Source organism: Cryptomeria japonica, chromosome 9, assembly GCF_030272615.1.
Source record: "Cryptomeria japonica chromosome 9, Sugi_1.0, whole genome shotgun sequence".
Taxonomy (NCBI): domain Eukaryota; kingdom Viridiplantae; phylum Streptophyta; class Pinopsida; order Cupressales; family Cupressaceae; genus Cryptomeria; species Cryptomeria japonica.
This window is the reverse complement of record NC_081413.1, coordinates 417,936,211-417,963,647: the sequence shown is the minus strand read 5'-3', so window position 1 is coordinate 417,963,647 and position 27,437 is coordinate 417,936,211. Positions and strand designations below refer to the sequence as shown.

General features: G+C 43.3%; 1 pseudogene; it reads left to right on the top strand.

Annotated features, from left to right (window-relative positions):
- Nucleotides 1–27,437, top strand: part of LOC131074178 (uncharacterized) — a 145,204-nt pseudogene that overhangs the window by 94,476 nt on the left and 23,291 nt on the right.

The window sequence follows — 27,437 nt, the reverse complement described above, 5'->3', positions numbered from 1 at the left end:
ATTTGCGCATGGATGGAGAGAACATCGGCATTATTAAATACACTTGCTTGAAAGATTCGAAAGCTTTTTCAAGAAATCCATTTTATGCATATCCTGCAATCATTGCATTACATGGGATGATACCTTCTTTGAAGCATTTTGTCAGACAATTCACTTGCCATGTCTAAGCTTCCACTTTTACATGCATTTTGACGTGACATTCTGTGAAACAATTCGACGTGCTTTGTCTATGCTTCCATATTTTGCAACATTGTCTAGACGTGTATTATTTATACTACCACATTCTGCATCTGCCGTGTGCTCTTCAAACACTTCATGTGTATTAGCTATGCTTCCACAATTTGTTTTCATGTCTATCAGAGCAGTTCTAACGGCATAGTCTTGCCTCTACGATTTGCAGTCATGTCTCTAGAGCAGCTGCAACTGCTACATCTGATTAACCTCCTCTATTCTTTTATGCCTTGATGAATGTCCATACAGTTGTTCTAAAGCTTCCATTTTGTACGACAGGAAGGATGCTAGCGAAGTTTGTGGAATTTGGCTTTATACCCGCCACTTGCATTTGCTAAAAAGCTTCGAAATCATTTCCAACAAAACACTGTGTGCTTATCCTACAATCGTTGCATTACATGAGATGACATCTCTTTGAAACATTCTGTCAAACAAGTCGAATGCACTGTCTATACCTCCACGATTCACCTGAGCATTCTGTCAAGTACTATGTGCAATGTTGATGCTCCTTATCCTACCACCCACGTCCGCAGTACATTACATGCATATTAACCTTACAAAGCATTAACAGCACGGAGTTTGGCTTTACATCCACGAATTGCAGCGTATACATCCTGTAAGCAGATCTCACGGTAGGCGATATTCTCAGGTTTGGTAGTCACCTCTTCCAGAGCAATTGTAGCTACAACATCTGATGAAATCCCTCTATCTTTTTAAGCTTTGATGAATGTCCATAACCTGTTCATAAGCTCTCGACTTTGCATGGATGGAATGGAAGGTAGAAAAACTTGCATTGCAGATTTGCATTATTGATCATATTGTCTTCGCTTACAAAAAGCCATGAGACCGCATTTCATCTGTGCATTTTCTTTTTAACTCTTATGAAAAAGGTTAAGAATGCTCCAAAACGAAGCATTTCTAACCTTTTTATGCAAAGCGGATCCACACAAGGTTAAGAAATAAGGTTAGAGATGCTCCGTTTTGGAGCATTCTTAACCTTTTTCTTTTTGAGGTTAAGAATATGGGTTAAAAATGCTCGAAAACGGAGCATCCTTAACCATTTCTTTCAAAGACTATGATCTTGACCTCCAGAAACCATTGACTATGAAGGAGAATAAAGGGAGCATGAAAATAATGATGTTTTTAGACAACTTTTTCCCTCAAATGACCACAATATTGAATAAAAGGGTAAAAACTTTATTGAAAATCAGAAAAATGCATTACACAGAAGGCAGAGCCTTGAGGCCCCAGAGAAAACAACCAACCCAACCACAAATCAACCAGCTTCATTACCATCCATGTCCTCAGTGAAAATCTTCTGCAATTCCTGATAGTAGTCCCCAGAGAGATGCTCCCAACCTTCCACTTTTCAATCACTATCATGATCTGAGGCCCACTTGGCCAGACAATCTGCCACTCCATTCCATTAGCGAGGAATATGGATGAAGGACACCTGCTCCATTAAATAGCTAATTTGGAGAATCTGTTGAACAATCCCTGCCAATTGCCATTGAATCCCACTCACCTTCTGCTCAGACAACAAATTAACAACAATTTGTGAATCCGATTCACAAATCACCTTCCTACAACCCAACGCCAAAGCCCTCTCTAGTGCAAAAAGAATCGCTAAACCCTCCATAAAATTATTAGACTGCCATCCTTTATGCACCGAAAAGAAGAAAACAACCTCCCCCCTGCTGTTCCTGCCAACACCCCCTACTCCAGCAGGGCCTGGGTTACCCGTAGATGAGCCATCAGTGTTAATCTTGATAAGCTCATCTTGAGGGGGTATCCACCTTCCCACCCTTTGCAGCTTCTTAATAGCCCGTCTACCTCTTCGGACACAAGCAGAGGTCGGAGATAGCTCCTGCAATCCAAGCCTACTCACAATATTTGCCTCATCTCTACCCAACGGGAAGTTCACCTCACACTTAGCTTCCACTGTCTCCCGAATCATAATAGTGATCCTATTCCAAACTTGTTGAAGAAACAATTTGGCTTCACGGAAAATCCTCCTGTTCCTTTCGAGCCAGATCTGCCACAGAATGAAGATGGGCCCAATATACCAAACAGTTTGGATGAAGGAGGACGGAATAGGAGGTCTGCCCAAACTGCTCCAAAATTCCACTAGAGAATCAGCATGGACACAAGGATGCTTCCACACCCCCCACCAATAGTGCCAGATAAGCATAGAGAATGGGCATCTGAAGAACAGATGAGAGGAATCTTCCTCTCCGTTACCACATAGAACATAGATAGAAGGCCCCAAGAATCCCCGTTTGCGGATATTGTCCCATGTAAGACATCTATTCCAAGCTAAAGTCCAAACAAAGCAGTTACACTTCGGCCAAGAAGCATTATTCCACACCTGTTTCCACCAATTCACTTCCCTTCCCTCTAGTCTTCGGCTCATCAATTCCCAGTAACCACTAGCCACAGAAAAGACGCCCTTAGGATTTGGGGACCAAGCAAGCCCATCCCTACCTTTAAGAGAGCTACAGTATCTATTCGCCAAAATGCCCTGCAGCTCAGCACATTCTTCCTCCATCCCAACCACTGGCCACTCATTAGGATTCTTCCACCGCTCCAAATCCAGCTGACCGCACCTATAGACAACCTTAAAATCACTCACCCTTGACCATCCCGTGTCCAAAAACCTCTAGCCCAGGTTTCCAAGGTTAGGAAATTGTTCAAGGATGGGAGGGTAACCATCCCAAGAGTCCTTCTAGAAAAGGACCTCTTCCCCCCTTCTGCAAATCCAAAAAAGCCCTGCCTTAATGAGAGAAGCCCCCCTCTTTAGCATGTTCTAGATCGATGAGCCCTTTCCTTCAAGCAGATATCTAGGGATTTCCTCCAACGGGATCCTCTGCATATATTTGTTGGCCAGAATCCTGGCCCAACCTCAATCCTGCTCAACACACCACCTCCAGTACAGTTTAGCTGCAAGAGCCTCCCCAAAAAGAATAGATTGCCTTAACCCAAGCCCCCCTGACTGCTTTGGGCTACACACCAGGTCCCAATTGACCAGACTCCACTTGGAAGAGGAGAGATTTCCTGCCCATAAGAACTGCCTAGCCAGAGAGTCCAAACCCTTCAAGAACCACTTAGGTGCCACCTGAAGCATACATCGATAGGTCGGTAGAGCCTGAACCACCGACTGAATCAGTTGAACCCTCCCTGCAAAGGATAACCATCTATGGGTCCAGTGATCAACCCTCGATCGGAATTTATCCAAGATCCCCTGCCACGACTCCCTAGGAGGGTTGCCAGGAGAGATAGGAATTCCTAAATATGTCAAGGGCAGGGAGCCAATTTGGAATGTCAGAATAAAAGCAATCCTCCTTTGGATATCTTCCAGAGTGTTGAAAAAGAGGATAGAAGACTTATCCTCATTAATCAACTGGCCAGGCGCCGCAAGATATACGTCCAGGACCTTCCGCAAATTAGAAGCTTCGTTGATCCGAGCTAGCCCCATGAGGGTTGTATCATCCACAAATTGCAAGTGAGACTGCGGCTGCAAGTCATTACCCCAATTCCAACCTTGAATATTACCCAGGCCCACATTATGCTTAATCAGCCTCACCAGACCCTCAGCAAGAAGAATGAATAAATAAGGAGAGAGGGGATCCCCCTGGCGGAGACCCCTTGAAGCCCCGAACAGCTCAGTATGGTCCCCATTGATAAGCACCGAGAAAGAGGTAGACGTAACACAACTCATAACCCACTGGATCCACTCATTAGCAAAACCAAAAGCTCTGAGAATCTTCTGAAGGAAGGACCACCGAACTCTATCATATGCCTTGGCCATATCCAACTTGATAAACATAGCCTTTTCCTTGGAGGTTGCCATAGAGTGAATGGTCTCCATAGCAATGACCACCCCATCTAGAATTTGGCGGCCTTCCACAAACCCACTTTGCTCCTCCGAAATAACACTCCCCAGGCACTTCTTCAATCTGTCTGCTATCAGTTTAGAGATGATCTTATAAATCACATTGCAGAGAGAGATGGGGTGGAACTGGCCTAACCGGTCGGCCCCTTCACACTTGGGGATTAGAGCAATGAAGGTCGCATTCAAAACCCTAAGCATCTGCTTATTTCTCTAGGACTCCTGGACAACATCCAATAAATCAAGCTTAATAATATCCCAGAACTCTTGAAAGAATTCAACCGGGAACCCATCCGGTCCAGGAGCCATCCCTTTCCTCATATGGAAGACTATCCTCTCAAGTTCTTCCATCAAGATAGGACGCAAAAGTTGCTCATTCATCTCCCTCGAGACAAGAGAAGGGATGCAAGCCAGAATCAGATTCTCCTCCACTGTTTCCCCCTGAGATTCTTCCCTAAAGAGGGACTGGCAAAACTGAAGGGCCTCCCTAGACATCTCCTGCAAGGATAAGCACTGGTCACCTCTATCATTAACCAGAACAAGAATGGAATTTTCGTGTCTCCTTGCTTTCACAGAGTTGAAGAAGAAAACCATATTCTTGTCCCCCTCCTTCAGCCAATCAATGCGAGCTCTCTGCTTCCAATAAATTTCTTCCCTAGTCTCCCATTCCTCAACCACCTTGACAGCCTTGTCTTCCTCTCTAAGAAATTCCTCTGACAACCCATGCTTTCTGATTACCCTGGTGATCTCACTCAACACAATTTGGGCAGCTTTCTTCTCATGAAAGATGTCCCCAAACCCTTGACGGTTCCATTGTTTAAGCTGGCGCTTAACAAATTGCAGCTGTTTGGCAAAAGTGAACATGGCAGTACCAAAGGCCGGCCTGCCTTTCCTCCACCAGTCCGCAACCAGATCCTGTAAAGAGGGGTCCTGAAGCCACATAAGTTGAAATTTGAAAGAAGGCGAGCGGGCAACCCGAGCCGAGGACAAAACCAACTTGATGGGCCAATGATCCGACCCTCTCCAGTCAAGAATCTTAGAAGTTGTGGACCACCCCCTGCCAATCCAAAAGCAAGAAACCAGAAAGCGATCCAACCGTTCAGCAATCCAATTCTCACCCACCCTTCTGTTGTTCCAAGTGAACAAGCCATTGCTAGGCTTGATGTCAACTAGCTGCAGCCGGGAGATACTATCCTGGAAGAGGACTGAAGACGGTTCCAACCGCATAACACCCCCTTTCTTCTCACTTAACTCCAGAATGGCATTGAAGTCTCCTGCCATAATCCAAGGATGAAAGGGGGCCAACCTTCGCATACCAGCAACATGAGACCATAAGTTTTGCTTACCTTGAAGATCAGTGGGAGCATAGATATTTGAAAACAAAATGACTTCCCCAGTCTTGAGACTAGATAGCACCTTAGATATCGAGGATCTGGAAGCGGCCCACCAGACAGGGCGGAGCCTTAAAGGGTTCCAAAGACAGGCCACCCCTCCCAAGGAACCAGCTGCCCCAACACTTCGCCTCGCCCCCACAACTTTGGCACAAGACCCATCATACTCTCCACTGAAAGTTTAGTTTCTTGCAAGAAAAGGACATCAGGAGAATGATTCCTAATCAAATCCCGAACAACTTTTTGTCTAGGGCCACTGTTCAAGCCCCTTACACTCCATGAGAGTACAATCATTTGGAAGGGTTGGAAAAGTGAGAATCCAAGGTCTTTACTGACCCTGACTCAATCAAATTCTCTCCCATCATTTTGATTTTATCCACATCCTTCTTTCTGCCAGCCTTTGAGATCTTTTTTGAGGCACTTTTCTTAATATCCTTCTGATGAAGACCCAGGTGAACAAAAGACTTACTAGTCCTAGCTCCAGCCGGTTCCAATTTCAGGGCTATAGGGGACCCCTCCCCCCCACCCAAATTCGCCTTCGAACCAGGAATGAGTCCCAACTCGGCCCCTACAGCTTGCTCCATCTCCATTTGTTGGTTTCCAGTCACTACCAAGGCCTGGGAAGAGTCCTCCCTAGCTCTTTCCGGTGCCCCCCCTGAAGCCCCCTGATCCAAAGGGGTTAACCCTGGATTCACTTCCTGTTGGTTGAGGTCATCCAGCGCTTCAAATCTGTTAAAGGTATCCTCCTCCTGTCTCTCCTGAAGGGACCTCTTCTGGCCTCAATTTTTGTTCCTTGTCTTAATTGGAACAAAACCCTCAGCACCCACAACATCAGTCATCATAGCACTTTTGCCTTTATCAGCCCTATCTTGACCCTGGGCCGGTTGTTGAGGTCGGTGCACCACTGGTTTATATCTAGGGCATTTACGTTGTAGATGACCATACTCATGACACAGATGACAACGAAAAGGTAAAGTCTCATAGTCTAGTTGTTGAACCCATGAGTAAGAACCCACACACATATCTACAGCATCTAGTAATGGTTTACTAAGATCAATTTCAACACAAATGCGCGCAAAGGTCATTACCTTTCTCCCTAGCGTTTGCGATGAAGATCCCACTGGTTTCCCTAGCAGTGTTGCTAGCATCCGTAACATGTCCTCTCGACAACATTCCACTGGAAGACGTGGTAACCAAACCCATACAGGGACCCTGTTTGGGAGCTCCTCTGAGGGGTTAAACCCCACATGCCAAGGTTTGATGAACAGCCCCACCTGGTTGTAAAAATACGGGCCTCCTTCAAAAACCCTATTTCGGTCCTCCATACAGTTGAAAGTAACCATGAAATAGTTGTTCGCCAGCAGCATAATCTCCATTTCCCCATCTGGTGCCCAAGACCTCTGCGCCCAGTTTTCCAAGAACTGCAAGGAGACCCTCATCCCCAGAAATTTGCAATAGAGCGAGTGTTTTGAAAAGTACTCAACGTCTTCCGCTATCATCTCTGAAGGAATGACCAGCTTCGGCCTTTCATTGCATCTCTCCAAACACCCATTAATCTTCGTAAGGCGAGAATTACTAGTACTTCCAGTCCCTGGTTCTGAGGAGAAAAGGTTATTGGAAAATGTCATCATAATCTGAGGTGGGTGTTTAGAACCCACCGCAGCACGAAAGTCCATGGCTGGAGCCACATGAGAGGCCTCACCACCAAAACCCGATATCGGAGCTCGAATAGATTTAAAAGGCGACGAAGGGCAACCAAGGACCTGTTGTGATCATTTCACACATCGCCCCATACAAACGGGGACCCCCTCTTTTTGCTTTTGTTTTGCCTACTCTTCTCTCTGCCTTTTAGGATTTTGAGTGAGGTCTATCTGGACTAGGTCTAAACCCCTGGGGTTTCTTTTGAATGTGTTTTTTTAAGGCAAATCCAGTCAAATTTTGAAAGTTATTCCGCATCCTCCTGAAGATTGTTTACTGAAGTTAGGGTTGTCTTAGGTTAAGTCAGGGTTCTTTTGGGGTAAATTCAAATTTTTCTAAGTGCCAGCGTTTTGAGGATGAAATTGCATATTTTGTCTAGGTAAATTTTGACCAAATTCTGGAAGCAAGATGACTGACCCTGGCCTTGAAGATGACTTAACCCTGCATGATGAAGTGATTTGAAGATTTAAACTATGGATATTTTAGCTTGAAAAGGAGAAATCGCCCCTGTCCCTCTCCCAGGGAGCAAGGCGAAAATGTTATTTAATGCATATTTGTCTCTAATTTCCTTTAATTGTTTTGTGTAGGATTGCCAGGGGAGTCAATTGGACGTAAATTGAAGATTTTGAAGATTTGAAAGACTCGAAAATGATAAATTTTGAAGGATTAAGACAAAATCGCTCCTATCCTTCACTCAAGGACCAAGGCAAAATGGCTTATCAGGGTCATTCTTGGCCTTGATTCGTCAAATTTGAGTGTCGAAGGCACAAGGAAGGATCAAGTGAGCGTACTTGAATATCCAGACTTAGTCAAAAAGCAGTGAAAGGTTGAACTCTTTGTCTAAAGGACAAGTTCGCTCCTGTCCCTCTCCAAGGGACCAGAGCGATTTTCTCCACGCACACCTTTTGGGACCTTTTCCAGACTTGGGCTCTTGTTCGTAGCTTGTAAAAAGATGATATCTCCCCCAGCAAAGAGATTTCGATGTAAAAAGTGAAAAGATTTGGCCTTGAAACCAAAAGGCGCTCCTGTCCCTCACTGAAGGACCAGAGCTTGAATTCCAAATTTGCATTATCCTTGCAAGATTTAAGTGACTTTACGATTTGAAGAGGTCAAGGAGAATGTGTTCTGTCCGTTGAATATAACTTGAATGGGTCACAATGAAGAAAATCAACCTAAGTAACAAGTTCGCTCCTGTCCCTCTCCAGGGGACCAGGGCGATTTTTCAAAGGGCGCTCCTGTCCCTCTCCAAGGGACCAGAGCGATTTTCCCTCAAGACAAGTTTTTGGCAAAGGAAAAGCAAGTTTTACGTTTGAGATGAATGAAGGAAGGCGTAATCGATCCATTGAAGATAAATTTGAAAGTTAGCGAAACACAAGTGAGCTCATAATGGCCAAGGTGCTCTTGTCCCTCACCAAGGGACCAGGGCGAAAAACACATTATCAAGTCTTCCCCTCCAAATTTGGATGAATCCAGGCCAAGGCACAAGATGGCGATGATATTTAAAGTGCTTCAAGGAAGAATGAAGTTGCAAGGACCACAAAACTTGATGAAAATTGGCTAGGGCGCTCCTGTCCCTCTCCAAGGGACCAGAGTGAAATCTTCAAATATGCCTAATTTTAGAATGCCAATTTCGTTTCCAACACTCAAGATGGAATAAGGAATGACGTTTTTTTCGGCTTGAAGGTAATTGGAAGTTAATGCGATCATGAATGTGCGCAATAAGCTAAAGAGCGCTCCTGTCCTTCACTGGAGGACCAGGGCGATTTCTATAGAATCAACCATTTTCCTCCAAGGCCACACCAAGACAAGGCGATACAAGATGGGAAATGCCTTTCAAAAGATGATAAACAAGGAATTGACCCCAAAAATCAACGATCCTGGGCTCAAATGTAAAAATCGCTCCTGTCCTCTACTGGAGGACCAGGGCGAAAATCCTTAGAAGAGCTCATTATGTCTTAAGAAAACGAGTTAAGCTTGCATAGAATGAGCAATAATGATCATTGCCTACCTCACATCATGAATTGGCAATTTGGAAAATGAAGTCCAAGGACAAAAGTGGGATCGCTCCTGTCCCTCACCAAGGGACTAGGGCGAAAATGTTTAAAGCAAGCTCCTTCCAAAGGTCACATGAATTAAACTCAAAATTCCAAGCAAGAGTGCCATTTTGAACGTCAAGGATGGGATTTTGAACATAAAAAAACTAGAAATGCGAGGTCTAAAATGTATGGGCGCTCCTGTCCCTCTCCAAGGGACCAGAGCGATGTTATTCATGTTTACTATTTTCCCATGCTTGAGCACGTACTTTGAAAAACTCGTATTAAATGCCAAATTCGCTAAAACCTTGAAATATTCTAATTAAGTTGGCATTTAATAAAGGTGCATTGATATTTAATAATTAATTAAAGCCTTTAAAAAATCAAAATTTTTAATTATAAAGGCATTTAAAATTAATTATTATTAAACTAAATTTAAAAATAGAGCGCTTGGGGTATTATTTTAATATTTTTTATAAAAGTCGGCCTCTTCTTTTATTAAATTTTGTTTATTTTTTTTGGCCTATTTTCACCAAGTCGGCCTATGAGGAATGAGGTAATGAGCGCCTATATATAAGTGGTGTTTTGAAGCATTTTAATCCATCATTTAATCATCCATTCAAGTGCGATTTGAAGAAGCAACAAAGGTGCGAAATCTGGTCCAAGAAGGAGTGCGAAGTTTGATTTAAAAGGAGCGAATTTGATTGAAGGCTAGAGGTGGTAAAGTTAATGCTTGCGAAGTCTAGAGGAAGACCATTTTGTTGAAGGGAGAGCCTCGATCCACATTTTGCCTAGCGAACTTGCCTAATTTTGCATTATTTCTTAGATTTAGTTCTCAAGTGGAGGTATGGCGAGATCTTCCTAGTTTAATGTTGAAATTTTGAATTTTGAATTTCCAAATTGCGTAGTTATATTTAGGAAATGATAATTCAAAGATTTATCATGAAGTTTCCTAAACTTAAATCTAATCTATATTTCTACGTTGCAAAGTATATTGCTCATTATGAAATGTTGTGTAGGTATCAAGATGGCGACCCCAAAAGCAGGAGCATCCACCAGTCGTCCAGCCCTCATGAAGGAAGATTAGAGGAACGAAGAATTGGAGACCAAGATCGTGTCAAAGTGGAGCAACATTGGAGATACCAACTTGGGAAACTTCAGTGTGAAGAAGTTTCTAGAGGTCCCTTACATTGGAAAGCCATCACCTGTCGCAAGGAGAATAATTGAAAGTGGCATTATCAAGGTGGCCGGCTTCCCTCCAGCAGTCCAGTGTCATGAGCTGATGATTGAGTGTGCCCGCCATTATGACCCACAATCAAGATCAATCGTGTCCAAGGAAGGAAACACTTTGGCTTACCTTTCAAAAGAGGCTATCAGTGAAGCTCTCCATCTGCCAGAACATAAAGATATGATTTACAAAAGCTTGGAAGGAGCTAGATCCATGTACGAAGATGATCCAGACACTTGCTTGAGCATCATCAATAAGAATTGGTTACTCAAAAGTCGTCCTCGCCTGAGCAAGATTCCCAACACACCACATAGGATCGACTTCCAGGAGGAGTACAGAGATTTGATAACTTTACTCAATCGAGTTATGGGCGCTCCTCAAGCCTTCTATTTTGAGAAGTGGATGTTCTACTTCATCCAAGTGATAGTTCAAGGGAAAGGAACAATTCATTGGGCTAGAATTATTAGCCATTGCTTGGACGTGCAGTTGAGAAGACTGAAGGCTACCAAGTCATTCCACATGAGCTCGTACATCATATATGCCTTGATCAGGAGTTTTGAATATGCTGGACTACCTCACAGAGGAGTGATCGGAAGAGGGCCCGGGGAAGTCAGAGTTTGTGAATCTTATGTTCATTTGCATCACCCACCTGGAAGTAACTACAAGTTAGTTAATGATACCTTCACGATGAACATCACCAGGACGTTGCAAGGTGGGATTCACAATCGGATATCTCAAGATGCACAAGAGCTTGTGAAGAGGTATGGTGCTTGGTTTATCCAATTCCAGAAGTTTACATATATTAGAGTTCATGGGTGTCCTTCACCTCCATATATGTTGCCGAGATATCCGATAGACAGGCTAGTGTTACTTGAGGTGACTAGACAGTTGGCAGCTTATGCAAAGGCATTCAGACACAGGCATGGAAATGGAATTCCTGTGCTTATCATACTAGGGAATTCAGTTGAGGTATGTCCTAATGCTCTAGCCATGGATGATGCAGAGAAAGAGTTGGCCTTATATTCATTTTCATTCTTTGCCTTGAGAGAGAATTTTGATCCTTATGGGTATATAGAAGAAACAGTTGGTAGAAAGTACAAGCACGAATTTCAGATTGAGGACTTTTTGATGAATCTCTCAGATGATTTAGAAGTGAAAAGAAAGATGCATTCCAGGATACCTTTGGATCTCATCAGGAAATGCAAAGTTTACAGAGTGGCTGATCAAGCTCAGGACAGTGGCAGACATCTCCAATCATCTTATGACCGAGAAGACAAAGCAGTAAAGATAGATTGGAATGAACCTGAGGTTTTTGACTTAAAAGCTTTGATGGCCCCAGTTTTGTCTTGTACTCGCAGATGGGTTGATGTGCAACATCAAAAGTTGAGAGAACAGAACATACCTATGACTTTTACTTTGGAGGAAAGGCCAGGGGAAGGAGGAGCAAGCACAAGCGAAGGCAATCCTCATCCTAGGAGCACAAATGAAGACAATCCTCACCCTAGATGCGTAAGTGAAGGCAATCCTCATCCTAGAAGCACGAAGAGGAAAGAAAGACTTGAGAAAAGGGAACCCTCCAAGAAGAAGCAAGAGGCCCATCGAGATCACTCATCTGGCACATCTTCCCGACATGAAAAAAAGGACAAGTCAAGGACAAGAGAAGAGGGTACTTGAAGTTGAGGAATCTATGGAATCAATGGTCCAGAATAATAAACATGAAGAAAGGCAAGCACCTCAACGTTCATCAAGTCAATCTCCCCAAGTCAATGAGCTACATGAAGACAAGAATGGTGATGAAGAGACATCTCCTCTCCGAGAAGAGGGATTAGTGCCTAAAGAGATACAAGTCAGAGAGACAAGGTCCGCCATTCCACATTGGTTAAAGGAGAGGCTAACAAGGGTGATTGTGATCGAAGACGAAGATAATGTAATTGATTTAGAAAGCCTTATTGGAAATTCTCAGGGAGTAACAGAAAGGAAGAAAGCCACCAAAATGTCTAAGATGATCAGAGATGAGACAGGGTCCAGGAAGTTGCAGATAGCTACATCGGTAGTGGACAAGTACGAAGGTGAAATCCTTGCAGAAGAGTATGATGTAGAAACATTTGAACTTGGTCCACTCACAGCCGAGCAGACATTGGATGAGGCAACTGATTCATTTGAGGCACTTAAAGACAAGCTTAAAGAAGAAATGGAAAAGAATAGAAAGCTTGAGCGAGAGGTCGGTGCTTGGAGAGGCTACTTTAGCCATCTCAATCAGCCTTTGGGATGTCAGGATCCAGCAGTATCTCCTGTGCAAGCACTTCCCCTTGAATCAGTTGGTGAGGCAGAAAGAGTTAAGAGCTTGGTCCAGCTTATGAGCTCTTGGATTGACAAATCCCATACCGTTGCCATTGAGTTCACAACAAGAATGATGCAGACTACCCATCGAGCTATCCAGGTCCTTGAGATCATTCACAACCTAATGATAACAGTAGCCGCCTTTGCCCACACTAGAGATGTTATCATTCTTGTTCTGCAAGTAATCAGGCAAACACCAAGGAAGATCTTAGCACAAGAAAAGATAATGGATGGAGGAGCTCATAATTTACTCCAGTGGTCAACTCTACTTCAGATGAAGGAAGTTCTTTTCGAAGACATTAGTACGAAATGCAATCATGTTGAGGAGGTCATCCATCCAATCCAGGACAAGGTGTTTGAGGTGTTATGTTCTATTCTTGGCAGGAGGATTGAAGATGAGACAGATGTGAATCTTCAAGAGTTGGAGGAGAAGGTCAAGGTCATCTTTTGCAAAGATGAGAATGTTATCACAGATGAGCAAAGAGATCAAATGTTCGCTACTATGCTCCTGATTGAGAAAATCAAAGAACTTGAACCTGGATGGGACATAGCTCTTCTCAAGGCTTTCGATCAGGTCATTCACTTGGAGGAACGAATGAGGAATCTTCCAGAGATTCCTATTGTTGAGATTGAGGGAATTGTGTCTAGATTCACTGCATATGCTAAGAAGGAGCATTGGAAAGGGAACAAGGTTCTAGAAGAAAAGATGTTATAGATGATGTGGCACCTTAATTATCATTGGTCTATGTTTCCTAGATTTTTGTGCCAATTAAATATTTGGCTATGCATTTAATATTGCTCAATAAAAGGGGAACTTTTTGTAATAAAACCCTAATTAGGGTTTAGGTGTCAAAATCTCAGCCGTTGATCTTCTTTTGATCTGGGCCGTTCATTGTAATTGAGGATGCTATATATACCCTCATTCATTTTCATTTTGTCATTAGAGAAATTAGAAGATAGATAGAGAATAGCAGAAAGAATTAGAGCTTTTGGAGAGAAGAAAGTTATTTTGTAGCAAGATTGAGTTTTGAAGAGAGAATTTCAAGCAATTGTTGTCTATTTTGGCTTTGAGATCAATAAAATATTGAAGTTATGGTGTTTTATTGCAATTCTTGTGGCTATTTTCATGGTTGCTTACTTTCTTGAATCATACTTGGTCGAAGTAGTATTTAAATTTGAAGGACTAAGTGTTGGGCTTGATTTTTGGTGAGATTCACGTTCCAAACCACTAGCTTCTTACTGATTGTAAGAATGCCTTGTGTGGTCAACTGGAGATATTTGGATTACTTAAACCTTCAATCATCATTGAACCATTGATATGTACCTTCATGGTAGTGTCTATGATCCTTGATGATTCAAAAATCAATAATCACCTTAGAAGATCGCATCAATCTCAGTAGAGTTGTAATTCCTTGGCAATACTGAAATTGGTCAAATCCTACCAAGTCTAGTCTACATTGAGTCATTCTTAGGATTAGGTTAGAATCTATCTCTTGCAAACCCTACCTTTTGATCTTTTTGAGAACTTGTTAGTTTTAGGAAAATCTGTTCCTGAACGGAAACGTAAGGCCCCTTGATGAAACAGCATTCACAACGACCACTGGTGCTTATCCACACGTAGAGACCCTACATCAAAGAACCTTGGAGTCATCTTGATTGATCCTTTTTGCGACATCTTCAGCAATCAGAGGCTTTATTCAAGAGAGGATAAGGTACCCTTGGGTATTTTATTCTGTGTTAGGCAGTGTACAAAATACACGTCAACAGGACCCTAGCCTGAAGAACCCCTTGTGAAAGCGCCGCCCCTAAAGCTCCCCCCTTCCAAGCTCCTCCAAACGATACCCCCAAACTGACCTCCCAAACCCCACGGGAGTCCCACCGGAAGCCCACTGCCCGCAGCAGTCCGAAGCCCTTCCTCCCGCTCAACACCTCTTACTCCCGTGCAGCCAAACCTCCCCCCGACAACCGGCGTAGCAGCTCTATCCCCCAGCCGCTCCCAGCCCGCCGCTCTCCCCCGACACCCTTCACTCCCCTCCCCCTCTACACCTGCAACAGAAGCCTCCCGCGAGCTAGGGCTTTGAAACCCTAGCTCGGCCGCTCGATAACACCTGCACGTGCACCATCCTACTAAAAAATCAAATGACCACAATATTAAAACAAATTAAAATATTAAATTATTTTTGAAAAATAATTTAAATATTTTAAATTTAATGCTCAAACTTAGGAAAGATAGCCATATCTTCCAAACGATAGGGAGTTAGGCTTTGAAATTTGAAACACACGATGATAGGGAAACGAGCCAACATCATCATTTATTCCTCATGACGATACCTAGGATGAGAGATTTTAATCATTTTTGGGCGAGGGACATCAAAATTTGAAAGTTTAATATATGATAAACTATGAACTGGGTTCAGACGAAAATTAGCCAAATGACACAAAATGATGCTTCGAACATGTCCATCAAATGATTTCCCTCAATTCTTGGTAATTTTCAAAATTCATCCATTTTTCATATTTTGACTGACAACAACCTTGGATCACATGCTCATTCGTTACGCATAGACACACATTTGGGCCTTCATTCAACATTGGGACCAATTTGAAGTTCAAATTTTGGGTATGTCAAATATGGGACAACACATTCATACCAAGATGCTGTAGTTTCCTATTGAACAATCCATGTGTATTGCTGATATGATTTAATGAAGATCTATTCTCCAAGTTTGATTGATGCCTTAACCTAGTGCCAGGAGGATCTCTTATGACCCCCGCTAGGCATTGGAGGGTCATGATCCTTCTCCACCGGTTACAATGTTTGTGGAGGAGGCATCCTTTCATAGTTTGACCGCTGCCTTTCTGTATAAACTAATCAATGTGATCACACCTTTTAACTAATCCCTTTGATGAGTGTAACTGCTACATGGTAGGAGAGAGTCGATCATTAGATTTAATTATGTGCCATAACAACTCGATTTTATGGTAGGTGATTTAGAGTATGCTGTTTCAACTCATGAAATTGTGAAGTCTTACGTCTGTAAGACAATTTCATCTTCAGGTTCATTGTACATAGAATCTCTCTCTTTATCCCTCTTTTTTCCCCTTTTTTATCAAGAGAATCCACAGTCTTATTGAAAGCAGTATCAACCCAACTTAAACCATTTGATAAGCAAGACCATTAAAGTTTTGGGGAACTCATCCAGCAATTGCCTATTTCACCGTAAGTCTCCCTTGTGTTTCCAGCAAAACACTTCAAACCACTAAGCAATCCTGCAGTCAAGACCTGACAAACGAAACCTTGAGGTTATCCCCTTTGATCAAGCGCGAGAAATAGCATTAGGGATTTCCTTATCTCAAGAGAGGATAGGATACTCAACAAGTTTATTCTATTCTGCATTGGCCGTATGGAGTTTGCAGCAATGCGACTTTAGACGCGTCAACAAAATTGGCGCTAGAAGGAGGGCCATAATAATGCAGTATGGTATTGCTGCATGAATTCTCGCTCAACCTTCCCCTTGAACAGCCGGATCAAGGATTGAACCAGTCATATATTGCAGACCAGTTACAAACCCTTGCTTGGAAATCAGAAGCGGATCACCCTCTGCCCATTAATCCTCCTCAGCCAAGAAGAGACCCCGAACTAGTGATACAGCTAGATTTGAATTTCAGCGACGAACAAGAAAACCTTATCACTGAATTATATAGCTTGGCCTGGTCCGTAAAAAGAAATTATCCTGACTAGTCTTGAATGCGTTTTATCCTTGAGCAGGAACAAGAAATTGTTGACCACATCGACGCACAGAATCAAAGAGATCAAGAGGAGGCTAATTAAGTTCCTGCACCGCATCAACAAAATTGACATTGGAAATAACTTACGTTGGAACGAATTGGATCTTTCTCTCTGGAGAGATTCATGAGAGTCCTAAGGTCTAGCCCAGAGCAGGAAAGATTTGCTGGATTTCACTTTTACAGACGCAAAAGTTATCGCCGGGTTGCAGACTCTAGTGAGTCCAGTTCTTCAAACCAGCAGTTTGCTGTCCCAGCAAGTACAGTTTTTACTGCTCCAACAGTTATAACTCCTGTTCCTATTGTAACTCAAGTAAATCAGCCACAGATGGCGCAGAATCCACCTGCTCCAAATGGTGCTACTTGGTTGGTAGACAATCCGTCACCCATCATATTCCCAGCTTACCATGATATGCCTAAGAGCCCGGACAGGTTCTGTTCTATTTTTCATGCAAATGATCCAAACAGAACAGCAGAAGAACATATCAAAATATTTGAAGATGCGTTACGCAATAGACAGATTTAGTATGCAGATGTTGCATGCAGACTTTTCCCTTATTCATTGGGGGTGGACACATTTTACTGGTTTATCCATTTGTTGGTATCTTCTATTGACTCTTGGGAGAAGTTGAAGACAACTTTTACGGGAAAGTATGGTATCCCTATAACCCCTACAGAGCTATACAAATAGTTTGTAGAAGTCAAAAGACAGGGACATGAGCCAATCAGTTCTTTCAACAACAGGTTTCATAAGGCTTTTACCCGGTTCCAAGACCCGTATGTGGTAAGTGATGCTTCGGCAAGAGAGATCTACTATTCAGCTCTGGACTATTTAACAACTATGTTTGTTCGAAGTCACACCCCGCACCGACCACGTTAACTAAAGCCTATGCTAAGGCTATGGAGATCAGTAAGGGACTAGGCCAAAACATTGCCGGACCATTGATGCAATTAGGACCCCTTGCTATGCCTAGCCAAATTCAAGAAATCAGCTAGGCTTTGGCTCACCAAATGCCTATTATGAATCCAATGACACAATCAGCATATCAGCCTCAGCAACCTACAAATCAATTGGTGCTCCACCCAGGACCGCCTATATCCCAGATCCCTCCTAAACAACCCATATATGTGCAGAATACTACAGTATCGTCTAGAACCCAAGAGGAGAAGGATGAGATGCGGGAGCTGACTGACCAAATGAAAAAGCTTTCTTCTGAAGTCACTTATTTGTGAAATCAGAATAACCAGTTGCAGTATAGTCAGAGAAACCAGCAGCAAGGTCAGCACCAGAACCAATACCAGAACCAAGGATATCAACGGCCCACAAGGACGTGGAACATCTGTCCTAACAACGGGGGAGTCCTCACTCCACTAGATAACCCACCAACATCGGAAAATAGGCCGACAGATAGGGTATTCCTGGTAGAGGCAGCTCTATCAAATTGGTGCAGATTGCATAATACTAACCAGCACTCAGAGCTGCAATGTGACGAGTTTTAGGTCACAACAAATATATTCCAGCGAGAAGTGGAGAACACAATGCCTCAACCAGTGCTTCCTCCCACCGGATTTGAAATAGTGCTATCACCAAGGTATGATACAACGCTTGTCTTAGAGACCTACATTCCACCGTTCTTCTTCCCTAATCAGGATGAAGATAAGGTGGCAGACCCAAACCAGCCTGCTGATGTGAATGCATTTCAGCAGTACCAACGCGGCAATCGGGGGTATTACAATAATAACAACCAAAACAACAATAGTGGCCCTTATACTACTTCCACGCCTCCCAAAGATATTGAAGTCCCTCCAGATCAGAATGCAAGTTATCCTAAGGCATCGCAACAGTATGCGAGCCAAAGTCAGCCGCAGAAGATGCAGGCCCCTCCAAGAGTACTTGTTTCTCAAAATCAGCTGACCGCTGCCACAAATCAAGGCTCCAGTGATAAGCCATCTAGCAATATAGAGATTACTAAACTAGGCCAGTTGGTAGCAGATGAATTCAAGAAGATTAAAATCAGTTTATCCCTTGCTGAACTGATGAAAGTTTCCGAGGTTAGGGATATGGTCTTGGGCAGCCTTAAGGAACCCTCGCCGGTTCATTCTAAAGGGACCGATGAGAATTCCAGACAGAGAATACCACCAGGGCAGCCCCAGAAGATCAGCAATGAGGCAAGAGGACCAACGAATCTCAGGGGTGCAACAATAAATTATGCTGCACCGCCAGAGTTCTCAAATGATCAGCCTATGGAAACTGGTTTTGGGGTGCGTGCACGAGGAAGAACTCAGGACATCTCAATCATGAACAATGACACCCTCCCATCAGAGCCTACTATCAATTTGTTTACTGAAAAGCTAGAACCCCCACCTTTCCTATTAACTCTCAGAATCTTTGGTAAGAACTTACACAATTGTCTAATAGATTCAGGAGCTTCAGCTAATGTTATGCCTCTATCAGTGTGCACCGCTCTAGGCCTAACCCCCACCAAGACTAACCGAAAAGTTACTCAATTAGATAAATCTGAAGTGACAGTAGTGGGGGAGTTGAACAATATACACATGCAGTTGACAACAGATCTGCGTATTCAGATGTATATTGATATCCAAGTAGTAGACATCCCGGGAGCATGTGGCATGTTGCTTAGCCGAGACTGGACCCGCGTCCTCAATGGCTGGCTGCATTCCAGTTTCACTCATATGTGGCTACCATGGAGAGGGGTGGCAAATCAAATCCGGATTGAGTCCGAACCTAGGCTCAAATTGATGATCACCGAATATAACTAGGCCAATGAGACCTTGTTCCTAGAATCGGATATGGGCACTTATAGGGCTCACACTGACTCAACAAACGAAGTTTTGTTGGTACAATACTCAAATCTAGTCCAAAATCTGGAAGGAATTGCAGAAAATTATGATAAGGAGATCCCACCACAAGAAGAAAATCAGCTATTCAGCAGCTTTAGAGATTTTTTCTGCAAATACACAGAGCAGATGCGGTATCTAAACCGTCAAGATTATATCAAGGATCTACTTTTAGCCAGCTGGTGCAGACTCCACAATGCCGCCCATTCAGAAATAACATGTTCATTATGCAGAATGACATTAAATCAAGTATGGAAGAGACATTCAGAGGTGCTGGAAACCCACACTCTCAGGCCAAAAGACACCGCTTTCCCCGAGATTCTTGAAAGAAGACCCCCTGAACAAGGAAAAAATGAAGTAACGGGCCCGGGAACCACAACTATTAAGCTTCTCGACCTGAATCAGACTTGGACTCTAAGGTTTGATGGTTCAAATCCAAGCGAGGAGCTGGAGCAAGGGTAGAACTAATAAGTCTTACCGGCGAAACCTATTTGGCCTCCTACCGGCTACAGTTTCACTGTACTAATAACATAGCAGAGTATGAATCTTTGATTTATGGTTTGCTGCTGGCTATCAAGAAGGGAGCTCAAGATCTGCACTGCTTCGGAGATTCAGAGGTGGTAGTCTGGCAAGTTTGAAAGCAGTACACATGCCATGATAAAAGACTCAGCGTTTATCGCAACCGCGTGTGGGATATAATTGAGAGTTTTGACGCTTTCAACATCAAAGCCATCTTCTGATCATAGAATCAAGTTGCTGATTCATTGGCACAGGCCGCAAGTACGCTCGAGCCTCTGTCAATGCAAAATTTTAAAAAATTCACAGTGGAGTTAACATCAGTCCCATCTGTTCCGGACAATGTCACTAATTTTCAAGTATTCGATGATGATAAGCACATCATTGATTTTATTACAAGCTCAGATGTGTTTGCCACACAAATTATTGATGAGGAAGAATCTCAAGAAGCCGAGATCGACATAGAAGGAGTCTTGAATCTCAGGACAAATACCATCCCTAGAGCTATGGTACAGTTAGAAAGGATTTTCGACTGGGACCAGCTCAAATCTCGCAAGGAAGGTACTTCCGAAGGAGACGCCTGCGATAAGATCAACATAGGCACGCAAGACAATCAAAAGAATGTGCTGATTGGCAAGGTATGTACATCTCAGGAAAGAGACGGAATCCTCAAGAACATGAGGGAATTCCTAGATATCATCGCTTGGGGGTATGGGGATCTCAAGACTTATGACACTTCAATAATAACTCATACCATACCCCTTAAGCTAGACTCAAAACCTTTCAGATAGAGGCAACAGCCAGTGAATGCCCTCCTCGAGCCTTTAATCTATCAAGAAGTAAAAAAATTATTGGCTGCTCGCATCAGCTTTCCAGTACGACATTTTACTTGGGTCGCTAACCTAGTTCTCGTGAGGAAAAAGAGCGGTGAAATCAGATTGTGTGTCGATTTCCGCAATTTGAACAGAGCATCAGAGAAGGATAACTACCCGCTACCTTCGCTTGATGAAGTCTTGCACATGGTCAATGGATCCTAGATGATGTCTTTTCTAGATGGATATTCCGGGTACAACCAAGTAATGGTCAAGTATGAGGACCGACTGAAGACCGCATTCACCACCAAGTGGGGAATATTTGCTTATAGAAGGATGCCTTTTGGTTTGATTAACACAGGAGCGACATTTCAGCGCGCCATGGACATCACCTTTAAAGACCTTGTAGGCCGGTGCATCATTATCTATATGGATGATTTGACCGTTTTCTTCAAGCAAAGAGAAGATCATTCACATGATCTGTGAAAAGTTTTTCAGCGCTGTCGCCAATTCGGGATATCTTTAAATCCCAAGAAATGTATGTTTGGCGTGACCGAAGGTAAGCTTCTCGGTCATGTGATTTCAGAAAGGGGGGTCTCAATCGATCCTGATAGAATAAAAGCCATATTGCAAATCAATCTCCCCGCAAGCAAAAAGGAACTCAAGTCATACTTCGGGAAGATAAATTTTGTCAGAAAATTTATAACTGGATTTGTTGAAATAGTTCGCCCGCTCAATGACATGCTCAAGAAAGATGCCAAGATAGAGTGGACCCCAGCGACCAAGAAAGAGTTTGAGGAGATCAAACAAGCTATTGTCCAGGCGCCAGTTTTGGTAAGCCCAGACTATCTAAGGCCATTCTACATATATTCTTTTGCTTCTGAACACACCTGTGCAACAATTCTAACTCAGCGAAAGGAAGAAGAGGGAGAACACCCAATAGCATTCATGAGCACTCCGCTAAAAGAGGCTGAGTTGAGATACCCGAATATTGAGAAGCAAGCTTATGCGCTAGTCAAAGCTATTAGGAAATTCCGACATTATATACTAAGAAGTAAGATATATGCCATAGTGCCAGATGTTGCAGTAAAGACATTATTGATGCAGAATGAGCTAGGTGAAAGGAGAGGAAAATGGGTGACCATCATCCAAGAGTATGACATTGAAATTCAGCCCTTGAAGCTAGTACGAGGTCAAGGTTTGACGCAGACTCTCGCATCCAAATGCTCAGGAATTGTACATCAGCAATACCTGATTGAACAAGTCTCGCTAGACGAGTGGTACGATGACATAACCTTCTATCTTCTTAATAAAAAATGTCCATCACACCTTAACCCAGTACAGAAAAGGGCACTGAGGATGAAGAGCAGCCGTTTCATGCTGCAAGGTGCTGTCTTGTATCGAAGAAACCACGAGGGCATCTACCTAAGATGCGTAAACAGAGATGAAGCATGCCAAATTGTAGAGTAGTTCCATACTAAGTTTGGGACAGGTCATGGGTCAGGCTTAGCAACAGCCCACCAAATCCTCAGGGCAGGCTATTATTGGCCTACCTTATTCCAGGACACCCATGAACATGTAAAGACCTGCCATGTTTGCCAAGTAGCCGCAACTAAGGAGCGAACCCCAGCCATGCCACTCCGACCAGTCATAGAGGTAAAACTGTTTGGCCAATGGGCGCTCGACTTCATAGGTACGATCAACCCGCCCTCCTCTGCGCAACACAGGTACATTCTAACCGCTTCTGATTATTGTACGAGGTGGTCTGAAGCTCAATCTTTGAAGCAATGCAATGCTGATGTTGTTATTAAATTTTTAGAAGAGAACATTATTACACGTTTTGGTTGTCCTCATGCTTTAGTTTGTGATAATGGTTCTGCTTTTGCATCATTAAAATTTTCAAATTGGGCCTTTGATTACGGGATTACATTAAATTTTTTATCTAACTACTACCCCCAAGGTAACGGTTTAGCAGAGTCCACTAACAAGAACCTGCTGCAAGTAATCAAGAAGCTTCTTGATAAGAATCTGAAAGATTGGCACACCCAACTCCGATTTGCCCTATGGGTAGACTGCACCAGATGTAAGTTCACCATCGGAACTTCACCATACCATTTGGTATATGGCCTCGACCCCGTCTTTCCTATACAATTGAGAATACAAACCTTGCAATTCATGAAAGAATATCTAGGAATCAACAATGCTGTAGAGGCCAAGTTGTCCCAACTGCTGTATTTGGAAGAAAAGAGAGACAACGCCATAGATAATTTTGCTAAACACCAAGAAGTGGTCAAGCGTTGGTTTGACAGAAGGGCAAAAGTAAAAGCCTTCCACATTTCTGACCTCGTCCTTTGTTGGGACAAAGCTCACAAGCGAAAAGGAGAGCACGACAAGTTTGATAATCTGTGGCTCGGCCCTTTCCAGATTGCTGAAATTTTGGGAGAAAATGTATTCCGACTCAAGACCCTAACAGGTGAGGACGTCCCCTTGCCTGTGAATGGTCAATTCCTCAAGCATTATTTCCAGCCTTAGGTTTCTCGAAGCCTTTCCCCTGTATATAGTTTGGTTTTCTGTTTCTTGCTTTAGTTTAGTTTCCGTTTCCTGTTTTGTTTTGGGACCCCTGTCAATTTTGAAAGGAAGCTTATGCAGTGTACAACTTTGGTGTGATGCTAGATTGCTGTAACCTTCTACTTCTAGGATCCAAGTTCGGGGAGGACTCTTGATTGATGGAGCACCCCATGATGAGGTCGGATAAATCTAGATGACCTTTTTCTGCAAGATCTTGTTTTTGTCAAAGCCTATCCCCGATATTGTGATTACTGCACAAAAGCATTTTAAAATCGCTTACAATTAGTTGTTAATCAAAGGGACACTACATCGATGAAAGGTCCGGAGCTCTACTTCAGCGACCACTGTTACGCTCAATCTCGCGTAGGCTTCACTGCCTACCATGCCAAAAAAAGAAAAAAGAAAAAGAAGAAAGAATCTTGAGTAAAGACATTCTGGAATCAAATTGGTATCAAGCATAAGATTGGCAAATGGGAATGCAGGCATCTCTGTCGGTACAGAGCAAAAAAGTAAAACTTTCTTGCCGGAAACAGAGCAATCTTTGTGAGCTAACAGGCGATAACTCCGTCGGGGCTATGAACGCTCGCTGGCAGCGGGGCTCTATCCAGGTTGCTTTTGAAGTATCAGCTCGCTGGGCATCTCGACACTGTGAAACATTGATGCCTCAACTTTTTCTAAGTTTGAATGAACTCCACTTGCACACACTAGTTAATCCGATTTGCGTGTGATTCGATTTGACCCTTGACATTATCTCGTTTTGAAAGGTCTTTTCTCCCTTTTTCGCCTGAATTGTGGTGGTTAACCAAAGATTCAGGGTTCGATCTGGACTTGCGTCCCTGAAATGACTGGCAGCATTTCTCTAGCAGAGTCGCCTTTTGTTGTGCGTTGCACATGCTCCCTGTCGCCGACAGGGCCCCCCTTCCTTTTTTGGGCCTTTCTGTCTTCGCCCTGTTGAGTTTCGCGCAGAGTGTCTTGCGTCCTTTCGAGCGAGCCCGCGACTGGTCCGTGAAGTGATGATGTTGAACGAAGAAGTTGGTGATTCCATTAGGCTAGTCGAGCCCTCGAGCACGAATTCCAAGAGATTGTTCAAACTTGTGAAATCACCTTGAATAGGCGTGAGATGATAGAGGTTGGCGAAGCCCGCCAAGCAAAGGACAGCGCGTCTGAAGGTCGCATGAGGACTCAAAGTTGCCAGTTTTCGCGTAAGAGTGATGAGAAAGATTACATGATGTTTGTTCTTACAAAGTTTACGAGATTTGAACAAATGACGATTTTCGGCAGCTGGTGGAGGAGCGAATTTCTTTGCAAAATGCCAAGGTTGACAAACTCGCCCAAGTGCCCAAGCTCGCACTTCTTGAGAGAAAAGTTAAAAATCGCCAAAATGCCCAAGAAGGGCGAATTTCGGACTTTCAGGCCAAAATGAGAGAAATGCTGAAAGTTGGCAAAAGTGCCAAAAGGTCCAAAATTCACTTAAAGTTGGCAAAAGTGCCAAATGGTTTGAAATTTGTTTAAAGTTGGCAAAAGTGCCAAATGGTCTGAAATTCGCTGAAAGTTGGCAAAAGTGCCAAATGGTCCGACATTTTTTTAAAGTTGGCAAAAGTGCCAAATGGTCCGAAATTCGCTGAAAGTTGGCAAAGTGCCAAATAGTCCAAAAAAGTTCAAAATTGCCAAAACGTTTAAAAGGTCCGAAAAGGATAAAAGCGCCGAAGTTCGCACTTGGGGTAAAAGCAAAGTTTAAAGTTTTTAAAGGGCCTCCATATCCTCGGAAGTCGCGAGCTGGAGGAAAAGCGTGAAGAAGCAGAGGTGGAAATTGGCAAAGTCACCAAATGGTGCGAAACTGGAAAATGACCATAAAGTTCGCATTGCTCGCAAACTCCTCATAAGGTCCGAAATTCGCCATCTAGGGCAAAGTCGCAACACGTAAGGCAAATATAAGGAATTCGAAATTGGCAAAATCCCCCATTCCTCCGAAGATCTCAGCGCAGAGAGTGCAGTAGGGGATAAAACGCAAAAGCATCCGAAGTTCGCGATTTGGGGGATGAAGATGTGAAGTTTAAAAGTCTACAAAAACCCTCATACCGCTGAAGTTCGCGATTTGGAGGACAAAACTGCGAAGTGTCTGGAGTTTTAAAGTTCCCTCATTCCGCTGAATTTAGGGTAAAATCGCGTGAGAGAGGATCGCGTAAGGTTTGAAAGGTGGAGCCAGAAAGCACAATTTCCCAAGGTAAAAACGTTGACATAAACCCTTTCAAACATTCAGGTTCAATTACCATTTCGTCCAAGGTGAAGAATCGCTAAGTCTAAAACTCAAAATTACAAATTCTTTTCAAACCGCAGCCGCGAAAATTTGAATTAGAAAGTTCACCGTTGGAATTCAAAATTGCAGACCCTCCCAATCAAAGTTTGCAGAACTATCCATCCGTTCTTGCACGGCTAATCGGCCAATTTCTCGCCATTCATTTTCACCAAGTAAGTATGCTTCGTCTTTCTTGATCATCTGAAACATTTACAAACTGGATGGATGTTTGTGCGAAAAATTGATTAAAATGCTTAAATCTTCAAAATTTGCATCTCTTTCCGTTTATAAGGCGTCGTGCAAAGCAGTTGAAATCAAAACTTACTCCTAAGAATCAGCTAGAGATTGCATTTTCAAACTTAGGAAAATTTCTCAAGCTTTGTCCATTTTTGAAAATTGATCCTGAAAATGCTTAAATATAAACTTGCAGTCGAAAGCTTCATGAATATTTATGTTTAGATCAATCAAGCTTGTAGCTAACAAAATCATGCTGGTCTCGATTCAATTTTTGAATTAATCCTTGAATGCTGGCATATTCTTTATCTAACCCGCTTTGCTTCCCTTTTATCACCTCGTAATCCGCATCCGACTGTGTAGGATAAATGCCTAAATCAACGGTAGAATCATCAAAGATGCCTGCTGCAGCCGAGACATCGCGAGCATCCAAATCAGATATCCCTCGCCGAGTCGAAAGGATGAAGTACTAGTATCAAAGAGGGGGATTGAGGGAGTCAAAAGTTCAGAGTGTCTGGGACAATGTCGGTGATACTGACCTAGGCCATATCGATATCCAAGATTTCAGGAGCCGAGTCTTCTCCCCTAATGCCTACAGTAGGCCTAGGCAGATGATGGAAAGTGGCATCGCCCAAGCGGCGGGATTTCCTCCAGCAGTGCAAAACTATGAGTTAGTGGTAGAGGCTGCCCGACATTACCAGCCAGGTTCCAGATTGGTGCTCCTCGAGAACACGACCCTCGCTAACTTCACTCCTGAGGCCATTGGCGATGCATTCGACATCCCCTTCCCGAACAATCCCACGGCCACGACTATAGATGAAGCGCAGGGGGTGTATGATATGAATCCTGCCAGATGCAGAACACTGATCAATGAAGAGTGGTACAAGGAGAGAAGACCTCCAAGCGTCAGAATTGGGAAAAAGACCCCAAGAAGTGACTTTCACAATGAGCATGGGGACATGGTCACATTGCTCAGCAGGGTTATGGGACTTCCCAAATCCAACTACTTTGAGGAGTGGATATTTTATTTCACAGAGCAAGTCTTCGCTGGGAAGTCCAAGTTCAACTGGGCCCAGATTATAAGCGACAACATCCACACTCAGCTAATTGAACTTGAGACAAAGTACTTCACTATGACCTCTTATTTGGTCTACATGTTCGCTAGGAACCAGCCACTGCGAGGTTTAATAATGAAAGGAGAAATTGGGAATGGGCCTGGTCAGGTGAAGGTATATGATTGTTACTCACAGCTGCATTATCAGGATATAGCTCAAAGGGAAAAGAACAGCCCGGCCTATGTGGTTGGTCAATATGAGTGCGTCAATGACACCTTCACAATGCGCCTGGTCAGGCTAATGCAGGGAGGATTACACATAAGGCTCTTAGAGCAAGCTACTATCCTAGTACAAAGATACGGAGCCTGGTTCATCCAGTTCTTGAGGTTCTCCTACATTCGGATAGCTGGCTTTGATGGTGCCCCTCTCCGGCTTCCACGGTACCCAATCGACAAGATAGTTCTTATGAAGGTCGCAAGGCAGTCACGTCCGGCTGGCATC